This window comes from Artemia sp. Qi Xiang Cuo, chromosome 15 (genome assembly GCF_049724085.1).
Source record: "Artemia sp. Qi Xiang Cuo chromosome 15, ASM4972408v1, whole genome shotgun sequence".
In the NCBI taxonomy this organism is placed as follows: Eukaryota; Metazoa; Arthropoda; class Branchiopoda; order Anostraca; family Artemiidae; genus Artemia; species Artemia sp. Qi Xiang Cuo.
In genome coordinates, this window is record NC_142808.1 from 24,925,259 (window position 1) to 24,940,738 (window position 15,480).

The window sequence follows — 15,480 nt, forward strand, 5'->3', positions numbered from 1 at the left end:
TTTCGAGAATGACAGTGACCAGGAAAACTTTGAAGAATTTTTAGCAATGGAAAATCTAGTCGTTCCTAAGAAAAAATCCCTAACACCAGTAAGAATAAGAACGCCAAAAAGTCCAAAAAGTTATTCATCGGCGAGCGTAGGAGATTTAGATTATACATTATCTCCAAAAACCCAATTTTTCCCAGATAGAATTTTGACCCCATGTCCCCCAAAAGATTTCTAGACGATATCGTTTCCCCTGCAACACCGATTCAAAGGCCCCTGTCTTTACAGGAGGAAAAAAACAGAGCTGTAGAAACCCCCGGCATTGCTGTAAAGAAAACTCCTCTCAAAGATTTAATTAAAACAAACCTACGAGAAGCTATGGATTTAATTAATTTCCCCATAAAAAAAGATTCAAAGTACATTGCCCGAGAATAAAACTCCCAAGGATGACCAGCAAGGTCAACATCATGATATAACTGTGTCCAAGGTCAAACCTAAAAGTGGACTTCATTGAGGGAAACCTTAGTGCAAAGAATTCCCCATCCCCCTGAAGACATGGCCTTCAAACAATGGAGGAACCCCGCAAAAACTATTGATTCCTCCCAAAGCTCTCAAGAATCTTTCAAATCTCCCGAGTTGAGAACTCAAAACGAGGACTTAGGGAATAAACCTTCTACTTCCAGGGGAGTAGAAATTTACGAAGGAATGGCAGGTGATACCTCAAAAAGTGCCACCTCTAAAAGTTCTAATCCGGATTCGTCGGAAACCAGTTCCGAAAAGTCTGACGGCGAATCAGACCATAGAGTAGTTAAAGAAATAGGAAAGTCAAGACCGACCTCAGCAGCCGCACACGGGAAACAAACGAAATTAAAAGGGCAAGAATTTTTGAAAAAAAATAAAAAAATTTTGACATTTTTTCGCTAGACAACCCGAAAAAGAAAAAACCGCAACAAACCGAGGACAAAATAACGACACAGTCAGGTATAACGGTTAAAAGACCCGATAGATGGAAATATCCCTAATTAATGTAAAGACAAATTTCAAAGATAACAAATTTAACACCATAATAAATTTAACAGTGTGCAATAAAGTTAACAAAGCCAATGTTAATGAAAAAAAAAAAATACGAATAATGTCAAAACGTCGGAAATCAGCGAAAATAACCGCCGGTTGAAAGCTAGTGGTCTACTGAAGATAACACGTCGTATTGAACCTCGTCTTTTGGGAAGCCCGGGGTGGAACCCAGGGCATTGGATTGTTTTTGTAGTTTATTTGTGTAAACGACCGTAGGAAGAAATATTCCTCAGTCCTTCAAGTGTAAGAAATTAGTATTTTTACGCCACTCAGGGCCAGTCAAGACAATACTTAAAGGTTGAATAAAAACTTCTGTGAGCTAGTTAAGTTTTCGTTTTTTGAATCTGCATGCTTTGAAAGAGAAACAGAGAGTTTACTTTCTTATAGCTCCGAGGCAAAAAAAAAGAGAGAAAAGCTTTTTAATTTCATTATATTATATCAATGACTTATGCTGTTTTACAGATCTGTGTTAAACATTACTTTCAAAGAGAAACAGTGGCATTAATGTCTTTAGATCCTTGGCGAAAAAATTAAATTTAATTAGTTTATATCTATGACGTATACAATAACAGAGAAATCACTGTTCTATAGTTCTGTGACAAAAATGTTCTTTAATTTCATTCGTTTATCTATGACATATCTTGTGCTCTAATTTTTGTGACATATTTTCACAAGTCAGTCACGTTATATCTTACATATACTTACTCAGGTCCCCTCTAATTTTCTATAAAAAAAAAAAACGACCCATGCCCTAACCAAGATGGATATTATCCAAAACAAAAAAAAATCAGTACAGAAGCGTCTAATTATATGAAATATTTTGTCTTAGTGCAGATTATAATTATTTTATTTTATATGATATAAATATATCATATTTATTTATTTAGTTCTGAAGGATTTGCTCAAACAATAGCCTTCTAAAAAGATATTGATGTCAGTTCTTTATTATGCTGATATTCTTTGCCAAGCATTAACTGGAATCTACGGAGGCAAGCTTGGAAATCCTGCATCTAATTACCTTACTCGAAAGGCGAATATGAGGCACCAATGTTGACTCGTAATTACGGAAAATCCAAGAAAAGAACACGGGAAAACAAAGAAGAACACCTCTGCATTTCAACTGAGGTTAAACCCGGAGCCCCATGAGAACGTCTAAGCCAAGAAATAGGGAAGACATTGGAAAACGAGTGGATAGAGAGGTCTCCACTCGTCCTTGTTATGTCTTGTTCCCTCAGTGTAGTATCGTTTGCGTAAAACCGTGTGGTTATAACGCTACAACATGCGTTTCTTAAGCAGCACGGACGTGCGTGAACAATGCAGGCATGAAATAAGTTGTAAAATTAGACCTCAAAAATTAACCATGTAGCATAAACTCTGTTTCAATGATTATTTTAAAATCTATTGTGAAATTAACTAAGTGTTAAAAGAAATTAAAATAAAGTGCATGTAGTAGTATATATTAGAAAGTATAATAAGAGACCATACTTAAAGTTGAAGAATTAATATTTTATAAGAAACATCTATGTATTGAACTTCCCAATGGGAACAATTATAACCCAATTAATGCGTGAATTATTGTATGTGTATTTACTTTAAAGAACGTGTAATTCTGCCTCACTATTTTTATTACAGGAAGTAAATGGCAAATTGGTTATTGAGCATTACAATGAGCTGCCCAGTACAGATACGACTCAGTAGCATCTATTTTCATAATATCTCAACCAACGAAAAGTACTCACCATAACTCCTGGCAACTTTCATCCCAACTTCGTCTACGAGAACAACAGTTACCCTTGATCGTTGTTTCTTCGACCATGAACCATATTACGTACCAGTTAACACTATATTTTAACCTCAGTATCAAGTGCTTTAACGAACTATATAATCACATAAATGCTGAGAAACCCATCGATCAGTACAAGATATAAATACATAGATATCGCCTTTGATACTCACTATGGACCCCAGAATAATTTGACAGTATAGTGATGATATTTGAAGCTAAACGATATTTGAAGTTAAATGATATTTAAAGACATTTGAAGATATTTGAAGCTGAAGTTAAAGACAATTTGAAGTTTAATTCTAAAAACCCCATTGATCGGCACACGATAAACGATATTTAACGATATTTGGAGTTGAATGATATTTAAAGACATTTGAAGATATTTGAAGCTGAAGTTAGGGACAATTTGAGGTTTAATTCTGAGAACACCATCGAGCAGTGCGGAATGGATGATATTTAACGATATTTGAAGTTAAATAATATTTGAAGATGTTTGAAGTTGAATTTAAATACAATATATTAAAAGAGTCACCATAGTATGACGACGACCCGTTTCAAAAGGCACAAATGAACAATTTTACTCGAGAATACATTCTCTATGTGCCTCAAAAAAAAATCCTAAAAATGACATGCTGAGAAGAAAAACACCTGTAGTGGGAAGAATCAGTTCTCAGTTGACTATTAGAACAATATTTTACGGTCATTTTCCAGTTGACTATTAGGGAAAACTTGTCATGTAAAGACAACTAGACTCGAACTGTTTCACAAAGAAACCATAACGTAAATGCTTAAAAATTGTTGCCAAGACAAAAAGAGTGAAGGACAACAATTTACAACAGAAGGGTGTAGGACACTAAGGACACGAAAGGTGATGAATAGATGTGAAGCTACATGTGTTACTTCCTAATAACTTTAACAATTCAAAAATCGCAATAGTGAAAGTATTTTAAAATTACCAGTGAACACGGTAAACACAATATTGTGTGTTTTAAATCATTTTTGTATGTAGTATTAGATATCCAGATAGTTATGTGTAGCGTGGTCAAGCTATTCATTTAATGTAGTGTAGATAGAATGTAGTATGCCACATAGACAAAAAAAAGTGAATTCAAAAAAAAAACTTATGTAAAGGTAGAATATACCCAACTTTGTTTTAAATATAAATGTAATCAGTGTTAGATGTAGAAAAAAAATTCTTAGTATAGTAGCTAACCTAGAACCATAAATAATCTTAGTCCGGTAGATAAATTTTAGATAGGGATGTAGAATAAAATAATAAAGATAATAGAAAAAATTTTTAGCACTCCTATTGAGCAGTTACTAATGACGGGACGTCATTAATTGATGGGAAGGGTGATGTGTACCATGGTATATTTAAAATACAGGACTCTTTCATTCTAAAGATAATTTGGGCAGAAATTAAACGTCCCCTAATTGAGTTCAAATACCGCTTCCAAGAGTCTAAATTCTTAATCAGCAAAAAGAGAAATTGCATTTTAGCTTCAGTCAAATAACGACGCTAGTCGTTCGAATTTCACTAAGATAATTAGTAGCAAAAAAACATGCTATGCACAATATTTCTAAGAAAGTTTAAATGGCAAAAAACTGTGTGAACGCCTGAATCATCTGAAATATCTTAAAGAGATTATTGGACGAGGATTCGCGTCCTTGGGCCACGTGAGCCAATGGCAAGCCAGTCCTTACAGCGCAGGACGAAAGAACTGCGTTTGGTAGTGGGGTAGATGTGCTTTTTAATTTTAATCTTAAGTCAGATTTTAAACGATTAGTAAATCAGACCTAGAGAGATCCAGAAGAAATTATTATATTTTTGTCACCGTTACTGTCATCGAAGTGACCCGTTCCTGTGCAACTAAGCATGTAAGTTCAATGAATCTATTGTCTTTTTTATCTGTGTTTATTTCATTTATATGTCTGCGTGTAGTCTAATAATAGGTGATTGGTTCGTAAGTCTCCAAGGTAAATGCTCCCAAAGGAATCTGATCTCCAGATAGCCCGAGAAGAAGAGGCCACATTTTTTCATCCCTACAAACACCAAAAGTCGTTATCGCCACAGCTTAGAAAAATGTTTCTAACCCCTGTTAGCCTATAAGAATTCGTATCTCTTAAATCAGATCTGATCGTGCTGTGGAAACAAAGCTCTGAGACAAAATTTATAGTTCAATGATTGTTAATTCCTCTTAACTCTTTACATAACACATCTTTTGTCAGATACATCAAAATTAATTGACAAAATCTAAGTATCAGACTGAATAAATGCTTTATCAGCATCTTTTGTCGGATATCTCGGATAAAATCCAAGTATCAGAGTGATTAAATTCTTTATCAACATCTATTTCTCGGATACATGGGACAAAATTGACAAAATCTAAGTATCAGAGTGAATAATTTTTTTTATCAACATCTTTTATCACTTACAACGAATATAATTGACAAAATTTAAATATCAGAGTGAATAAATGCTTTATCAGCATCCTTTGTCGGATATGTTGGATAAATTGACAAAATCTAAGTGTCAGATGAATGAATGCTTTATCAGCATTCTTTGTCGGATATGTCGGATAAAATTGACAAAATCTAAGTGCTGAAGTGAATAAATTTTTTCTTTATCAACATCCTCTGTCAGATACATCGGATAAAATTGACAAAATCTTAGTATAAGAAGGAAAAAATACTTTATAAACATCATTTGTCGAATATTTCGGATAAAATTAACAAAATCTAAGTATCAGAGTGAATAAATTCATTATCAACATCCTTTGTCGGGTATGTCAGATAAAATTGACAAAATCTAAGTATCAGATTGAATAAATGGTTTATCAACATCCCTTTCTCGGATACATGGGATAAAATTGACAAAATCTAAGCATCAGAGTGTCAGAGTGAATATTTTTTTTATCAACATCTTTTATCACTTACAACGAATATAATTGACAAAATCTAAATATCAGAGTGAATAAATGCTTTATCAGCACCCTTTGTCGGATATGTTGGATAAAATTGACAAAATCTAAGTGGCAGAGTGAATATATACTTTATCAGCATCCTTTGTCGGATATGTCGGATAAAATTGACAAACTCTAAGTGATAGATTGAATAAATTTTTTCATTATCAAAATCCTCTGTCAGATACATTGGATAAAATTGACAAAATCTTAATATCAGATTGAAAAAATGCTTTATCAACATCATTTGTCGAATATTTCGGATAAAATTGACAAAATCTAAGTATCAGAGTGAATAAATTCATTATCAACATCCTTTGTCGGTGATGTCGGATAAAATTGACAAAATCTAAGTACCAGAGTGAATGAATTCATTATCAACATCCTTTGTCGGATATGTCGGATAAAATTGACAAAATCTAAGGATCAGATTGAATAAATGCTTTATCAACATCCCTTTCGCGGATACATGGAATAAAATTGATAAAATCTAAGTACCAGAGTGAACAAATGCTTTATCAGCATTCTTTGTCGGATATGTCGGATAAAATTGATAAACTCTAAGTGCTAGAGTGAATAAATTTTTTCTTTATCAAAATCCTCTGTCAGATACATCGGATAAAATTGACAAAATCTAAGTATCAGATTGAATAAATGCTTTATCAACATCATTTGTCGAATACTTCGGATAAAATTGACAAAATCTAAGTATAGGAGTGAATAAATTCATTATCAACATCCTTTTTTGGATATGTCGGATAAAATTGACAAAATCTAAGTATCAGAGATATTAAATTCTATGTCAACATCCCTTTCTCGGATACATGGGATAAAATTTACAAAATCTAAGTATCAGGGTGAATAAATGCTTTATCAACATCATTTAAATGCATTATCAACATCATATGTCAGATACATCGGATAAAATTGACAAAATCTAAGTATCAGAATGAATAAATCCGTTTTCAAAGTTTTTATCGGATACTTCAGAAAAGAGTCATAAAATCCAAGTTCTATTCATTTTGACTTCATGCGTCGTTACGTTGAATTTAGGTTAGACTGGTTATAGATAGCAGCACATCCGCTCAGACACACAGTCATAGTGAGAAAGATATGCAAAAAGTTAGGTTAATGCAGGTTCACTTAGTGTGGCACCCCTTTCTGTGGAATTTGCCACATTGCCCCATTTCTGTCAATGTTATCCGACATATCCAATAAAGGATGCTGATAAGGTATTTATTCACTCTGATATTTACATTTTGTCAATTTTATTCGATCTATCTGACAAAGGATGTTGATGGAGGTGAATTCAATCGATAAAGAATGTTAATAAAGCATTTGTTTATTTTTTTTCATAATTTCCTGAATTTAATTTCTGTATTGTATATCCTAGAGGTGAATTCAAGAAAGAGTTTGTTACTTACTTACAATTTTTTCATAATGCTTAGATTTTGATTTTGTTAATTATATTCGTTGTAACTGATAAAAGATGTTTATAAAAAAAATTTTTTCACTCTGATGCTTAGATTTTGTCAATTTTATCCCAGGTATCTAAGAAAGGGATGTTGATATAGAATTTAATCACTCTGATTCTTAGATTTTATCCGAGATATCCGAAAAAGGATGCTGATAAGGCATTTATTCACTCTGATACTTATAAATTGTCCATTATATTTGATGTATCTGACAGAAGATGTTGACGTAGAATTTGATCAATCTGATACTTAGATTTTTTAAATTTTGTCCGATATACCCGACAAATGATGTTGATAATGCATTTAATGGATGTTTATCAGGCATTTATTCACGCTGATACTTATATTTTGTCAGTTTAATCCCCTTTATCTGAGAAAGGTGCGTTGATGTAGAATTTAATCACTCTGATACTTAGATTTTAATCACTCTGATACTTAGATTTTGTCAATTTCATCTGACATATCCGATAAAGGATGTTTATAAAGTATTTATTCACTCTGATATTTACATTTTGTCAATTCTATTCGATGTATCTGACAAAGGATGTTGATAAAAAAAACTTATTCACTCTAACACTTAGATTTTGTCAATTTTATCCGATGTATCTGGCAAAAGATTATGATAACAAAAAAATTTATGCACTCTAATACTTAGAAATCGTCAATTTTATCCTATGTATCCAAGAAACGGATGTTGATATAGAATTTAATCACTCTGATACTTATATTTTGTCAATTTTATCCGACAAAGGATGTTGATAAAGCATTTATTCACTCTGGTACTTAGATTTTGTCAATTTTATCCAATGTATCTGACAAGAGATGTTGATAAAAAAAATGCATTCACTCTAACACATTTTGTCAATTTTATGCTATGTATCCAAGAAATGGATGTTGATATAGAATTTAATCATTCTGATGCTTAGATTTTGTGAAATTGCTGTATTTGTTGTCCAGGAAGTGAATTCAATCGATAAAGAATGTTAATAAAGAATTTGTTCAATTTTTTCATAATTTCCTGAATTAAATTTCCATATTGTGCTTCCGAGAAGTGAATTCAAGAAAGATTTTGTTACTTACTTACTTACAATTTTTTCATAATGACATATCCAACAACGGATGATGATAAAGAATTTATTCATTCTAATAAATAGATTTTGTCAATGTTATCTACGTATCTGACAAATGATATCGATAAAGAATTTTAATAAAGAATTTGTTCAATTCGATGCTTGAATTATGTCAGTGTTATCAAACGTATCTGTCAAAAGACATTGACAAAGAATTTATTCACTCTGACACTTAGATTTTCTCAATTTTATCAAGCATATTTGACAAAGCATGTTGATAAAGAATTTATTCACTCTGATACTTAGATTTTGTGAATGTTATCATATGTATCAGACAGAGAAGTTAATATAGAATTTATTCACTATGATACTTAGATATGGTCAGTTTTATCAAACGTATCCGTCAAAAAGACATTGACAAAGAATTTCTTCACTCTGATACTTAGATTTTCCCAATTTTATCCGACATAACCGAAAGAGGATGATGATAAGGAATTTATTCATTCTAATACACCGATTTTGTGAATGTTATCTGATGTATCAGACAAAGGGAAGTTGATAAAGAATTCATCCACTCTAATACATAGATTTTGACATATGTTTTAAAATTTAAATCAAAAGTGTCATTCTATTTTTCCGATATGATTTAGATGTAAAAAAAGTTTAAAAAAATACCATGTTAAAAAAAAGTTGAATAATTTCTGAGTCCAAAAAAAATTTAGTTAAAAAAAAGATTGTTTTTCATGAAAAAATATTGAATGAGAACCATCAGTTCTCATCAATAGGAGTATGGATATGCACAAGCATATGTTTTAAAATTTAAATCAAAGGTGTCATTCTATTTTTCTGATATGATTTAGAGATGTAAAAAAAAGTTGAAAACAGTTGAATAATTTCGAAGTCCAAAAAAAAACTTTAGTTAAAAAAAATAGTTTGTTTTTCATGAAAAAATATTGAATGAGAACCATCAGTCCTCATCAATAGGAGTATGGGTATGCACAAGAATATATTTTAAAATTTAAATCAAAAGTGGCATTCTATTTTTCTGATATTATTTAGAGATGTAAAAAAAAAGTTAAAAAAAGGTTGAATAATTTCGAAGTCCAAAAAAAAACTATCCCAATGAAAAAAAGTGCTACTACAAACAATATTTTTCTAATAGTAAAAGTCACGACTAACATTTCTATATCATTTTCATTTTGAAAATATTAAATGTGATTTTTTTATGTTTTATGTATGTTACATGTCATTCTAAGAGATTTTTAAAAAAAAGTTGAAAAAATATATGTTAAAAAAATAAAAAAAAAAGTTTAAAATAAAATATAAAAAAAAATAAAAAAATGGGGGGAGGGGGCCAAAAAGTTGGAGGGGAGGGAGCCCCCTTCGAGTTTGGGGATAGAGGACCTCTGGGGGTTGAGGTCCCTGGTGGTTAGGGTCGTTGGTGCTCGTGATCGTTGATGGTTCATACTCATATACACCTCACTACTTGATTTGCAAGGATTTCTAAGGGTTGTTCTGAATTTCATTATTAAAATTATTTTCTTTACATCTACATCTCTATTAGTATCAACTTTTTAGTATACTATAACGTTAGACCATATTTTATATTGACAACATTGTTCAAACGATACTTGTGTATTATACAGGACACATCGGGGAAGTAAAGGTAGGTCAACTCACAAGACCATTTTATCATCGTTAACCATTTCCATAGATTGATGGTATTCCAAATTTATAATAAATAAGCTATGAGTTAACAACCGACTCGGGGTTACCTTAACTGCTAATCAGTTTAACCCTTTTTCTCCACCTTCATTAGATCCGATCACTAATTAGGATCATTCCCATCCCTATTATTCAATCAAAAATTAATATTTTTCATACAGTCCAATTCGCAAATGCTATGCCCTTTTTCGCAAATAGAGCTAGCTTTTACGCAAAATGATATAAAGCCAATTAAGCTATTGAATACTTTGTACCAATGTCTCTTGTAGGCGTCAAATCTATTACGTATCTGAGCATATTCTTTGTATTGTTGATGCATTCCCTTCTTCATTCTTTAATTACCCGTGACGCATTCTTAACCAACGGAATACCTTTTCGCAAATACCTTTTCGCAAAAAAAAATCGCAAATAGAGTTATTTTTAGGCAAATGGTACAATTTTCAACTTAAAACCATTCTAACTATAGCATTGCATTCCTCATTCTGTAATTACCCATGACATATTCTTAACCAATGGAAGTTTAATTTGGTTTTTGAACTTACAATTAATTACCCTTTTCAAAAGCATTAGTTCTTCTATTAATGAATCCGTGAAACGAAACCAGTCTGATTGCATTACAAAATTTCACTCCTAGTTCCAAAACGGGGGTGTTGCCTCATAAACCAGTCTGGTTGCATTATACAATCTCATCCCTAGTTCCAAAACCTGTTTGATCGCTTTATAGATCTATAATATAAAGGGATTGGTCGCTTTATACCATCTCGTCCCTAATCTCGTCCCTCATTGCGTACACTATCACTACTGGCAGCTGCTTTCAAAGGATTCCACCGATCAAGCGCAACCTACAGTCAAAGTTCTACCTCATGAGTGCAATTCTCTTGGGCCGACTTGATACTTCTCCAAAGAAACTCGCTAAATTTCGAATACAAAATTGTTGGTTCTGACGTTCAGTGTGACTGGTAAAATCCTTTTTACATGTTTCGTGTTTGTAAGTAATGATCGCTGGTAGAATGAAGAGATTTTGTTAAATTGTGATACCACTCTTGTTGCGCTGCAGGTCGCTTGAATGTTTCTTGACTAATACTAACAAAACGTCATTTTCCTTTTTCACACAGCAGACACTTTGAACAATTAGCATGGTGGTGACAACTGGTTACGTCTATACAGATCAAAAACCCTAGTGCTTACAGTCGATTAAAAAACTTAGGAATGGGGAGCATCCAAAAGTCGTGTTAGCCACTCTTTGGAAGATATTAGGCTCTGAGGCTTACAATATGAACCTCGAGGGCCACCCAACACTTTGTATTCTTCGCGATATTCTTGGACTACTGGTTCGATACGATCACCCCTGGGGAAAAAACAAAAAAAAACAAACAAACAAACAAACAAACACGAATCCGTGATCTTTCTTCTGGCAAAAAATACAAAATTCCACATTTTTGCAGATAGAAGCTTGAAACTTCTATAGTAGGGTTCTCTGATACACCGAATCTGATGGTTTGATTTTTATTAAAGTTTTATGACTTTTAGAGGTTGTTTACCCCTTTTTTCTAAAATAAGGCAAATTTTCTCTGGCGCATATTTTGTGATGGGTAAGACCAAATTTGATGAAACTTATATATTCGAAAGCAGTAGATAAATCTAATTCTTTTGATGTATCTATTGGTATCAAAGTTCCATTTCTTAGAGTTTCGGTTACTATTGAGCCGGGTCGCTCCTTACTTACAGTTACCAGCTACACATTCATTTACATTACCGCGAACTGTTTGATGACTTAAAAAAATTAAAATTGTTGAAATTATGGGGAATTGACATAATTATATATTAAGCGATCTATCTATTTTGACTAGTTTTATTCACTCCTCTCGATTATTATGATGATTTTAGGGGGGGGGGTTGTTTGATGTTTTGATGAAAAAACAAACTTTTCAAGAAACATATGGTTTTTAATAAAACCATATGTTTAACTCAAATGGCACTCAAGTCGTTTAGAGGCCTTGAAAGGAAGAGGAGTAGCATCACTTAATTGTGAACTTTATTAGCCCTGTGATATTACTCCTTCGTTGTTGTTAATATGAAAGAAGACACTGTCCAAAATAGAAATCGTTGCGCTAAAACTCAAATGACGTTATAACCTTTAAAAGGCTTAGGAGGTGGTAGCTGTTACTATCAAATATTCACCAATGCCACTAATGATCGGATAATCCTTTGACAACGTTGCCCTTCTAAGGTATCTGCAATAAAAATGATAACGAAGTTCTAATTTCATAATTATATAAGATCTTGTGATCTTTAGGGAAAGGGGGAATTCTCTTCCAAATATTGAAAGAACTTACGAATCAACACAGAATATAAGATCAAATTTAGTCACTGACATTTCCACTCATATTAGCACTTTTGAATTACCGTTAGGTATACAGTTTTTGAACACGTTTTTGAATTTTCTTAAACATGGAAACATGGATATGTTTAAGTTAACTTTATACTGCATTTCGGGGTATGTATTTTATTACTGAAGCATTAAGTTAAATGAGTCTGTACGGCTATATAAAAAGCCGTTCATACTTTAGACCAAGAAGATTGGAGGGCAATTAGACCCCCTCCTACGTTCCATTTTCCCGAAAGTCGTCCGATTAAATTTTTAGATAACCATTGCTCACAAAAGAGGTGTGGTCTTCATAAAAATTAAATAAAAAAACCAAGTTTTTTTTAACTGAAAGTAAGGAGCGACGTTGAAACCTATAACGAACAGAAATTAATCTGTATATGAAAGGGGCTGTCCCCTCCTCAACGCATCGCTCTTTACGCTAAAGTTTTTTCTTGTTTAAAAAAAATGAGTTGTGAGAAAGTCAAACTTTAGTGCACAGAGCGAGGCCTTGAGGAGGGGACAGCCTCTTTCATATATGGAATAATTTCTGTTCGTTTTAAATTTTAACGTCACTCCTTACTTTCAGTTAAAAGCTAGTTTTTTATTTAATTTTTGAACGTTTTTGAATTAATGCAGGTTTTGGTTTTGGCTCACCGTACATGAATAATTAAACAAAATTTCCATATTAATTTTACTTTTATTTGGTTAAATGGCTTTCTTGAAACTTGTTTAATTTTATTTTCGAACGTTTTTGTTAGTAATAAATATACATAGCTTACGAATTAACTCACGTAACGAACTTCTATATTCATATATTTTTAATACGCATATTAGGTGGTTCGCCCCTTAGTTAATACCTTGCTCTTTACGCTAAACTTCGGATTTTGTTCCAATTCTTTAAAAATGACCCCTTAATCACAAAGGCTGTTAAGTATAATAAGTAGCTCTTATGAAAGTACTAAAAAATCTTTGGCTTAAAGAGCAAGGTATTCACTTGGGGGTGAACCCCCTCATATACGTAATGATTTTTGTTCGTTTTAAGTTTTGATGTTGATCCTTACTTTCAGTTGAAAAACTTGTTTTTTTATTTTTCTGATCTTTTTTTAAATAATGCTGGGAAATCCGGCGCCCTCTTCATAGCAATTTCCCTTCCCCCATAAAAACTTCCTCCACGGAAAGATCCTCCCACATAACCCCCGACCCACTCACCCCCACCCACTACCAGAAAAAATCCCCCCTCAAAACGTCTGTATACTTCCCAATAACCAATACTATATGTTAACATTGGGTAAAGTTCAAGTCATTCTAAAAGACATAGTTATCATTTTTTTTACCATGCAAAACAAAATGGTTATTTCAAAATTTTGATCGGGTGACTTTGGGGAAAAAATTAGCATGAGAGGGAGCTAGTTGCACTCCTTTTTTTTGTCACTTAAAAAGTACACTAGAACTTTTAATTTCCGTTCCAGAGAGCCCTCCCACGATACTCTAGGACCATTGGGTCGATACGATCACCCCTGGGGAAAAAAAAATAAACACGCATCCGTGATCTTTCTTCTGGCAAAAAATGCAAAATTCCACATTTTTGTAGATAGGAGCTTGCAACATACAGTAGGGTTCCCTGATAAGCTGAATCTGATGGTGTGATTTTCATTAAGGTTCTATAGCTTTTAGGGTGTCTTTTCTCCTTTTTTTCGAAAATCAGCCAAATTTTCTCACGCTTAACTTTTGATGGTTAGGACTAAACTTGATGAAACTTATATATTTGAAATCAGCATTAAAATCTGATTCTTTTGATGTATCTATTGGTATCAAAATCCCGTTTTTTTGTTTCTATTGAGCCGGGTCGCTCCTTACTTACAGTTCCTTACCGCGAACTGTTTAATAATAGAATGAAATTCACAATCTGTGAAAACTCCAAAGTTAAGATCTACGAAAATACAAAAACAGCAATTTTGGCCCGTACACAGCAAAAAATTATTCGAGCAAAAATTATAAAGACTATTGAAAGGGGCTTAATAGACGATACAGCCGTACGGAATAAAAGTCATCCTTAAGGTTACATGCCACACATGACAATTGTACCGTTATTATGCATGGTTATAGAGTTTCATGTAGGTGGATACCAGCCACTAGGGGGAAGGCCTATATTCTTATGAAGAGGAGAGACACATAAGGCATCAAAAGGCGTTAAAAAAAACGTTAAAAAAAGCGTCAAAAAGCGTCCAATCTTTCAAGTTCTTGCTGAGAAGGCGTCAGATGGCTTGGACGAACAGTCGAATAAATATGGACAAAGTCGAATATTAATCTCGGGCTTCCCTGCCTTTGGAAGAATGTAAGTATACTATATATAGAAGAATATAGCATGAACCGGGCAGTATGGTAGCTGAGGGGATGACAACTCCCCTGTTATTGTTCAAACGATAGTTTATGCTCGCTGTTTGAGTTAAATTTTGACTTATTTCCCTTTTACTTCAAGAACGAATGTTCTGACACAAGGGCAAGGGAGTGAGACAAAAATATCTCTCACGATCCCTTAAGATTGGGAGGGGGGCTTTATGAAGTACTTTGCCTTTAACAATAAAAATTTCATTTCAAATGTAACAAAAGGCAATCGGTCAGCAAGACGCTTGCAAGTATCAGTTAGCTATAATTGTTGCAACGAAAGAGGTTTTCGGTAAAACGCTACTACAATTTTAGTGTACAGAGTTGGAAGTTCAGCGGGGGAGAGGGGCGACCTACCCAAATAAAGAATAATTTTTACTGGTCTTAGGATTCAATAGCTCTCTTTTCCTTTTCTCAAAATTAGTTTGTTTTCTTAGTTATTCTCATTAAGAGTCTTTTCTTCCATTCAGGGTATCAATTTAAAAGAATGAACAATCCTCTATTCTTCAAGATAGATTTTCCCAAACTCCTAGATCAAGTTTTCAATTAAATTGTCTTTAATGTGTAGGTTTGTATTGCCTATTCAGTAACAAGTTTCAATAAACAAAAATGGCAAACAGTATAAGCTAAAGAACCTGAAACAGCTAAT

General features: G+C 33.0%; 1 long non-coding RNA gene across 4 annotated transcripts in view; it reads right to left on the reverse strand.

Annotated features, from left to right (window-relative positions):
- LOC148943482 (uncharacterized) overlaps nt 1-15,480 on the reverse strand; it is a 160,209-nt gene that overhangs the window by 98,458 nt on the left and 46,271 nt on the right. The window lies entirely within an intron of this gene.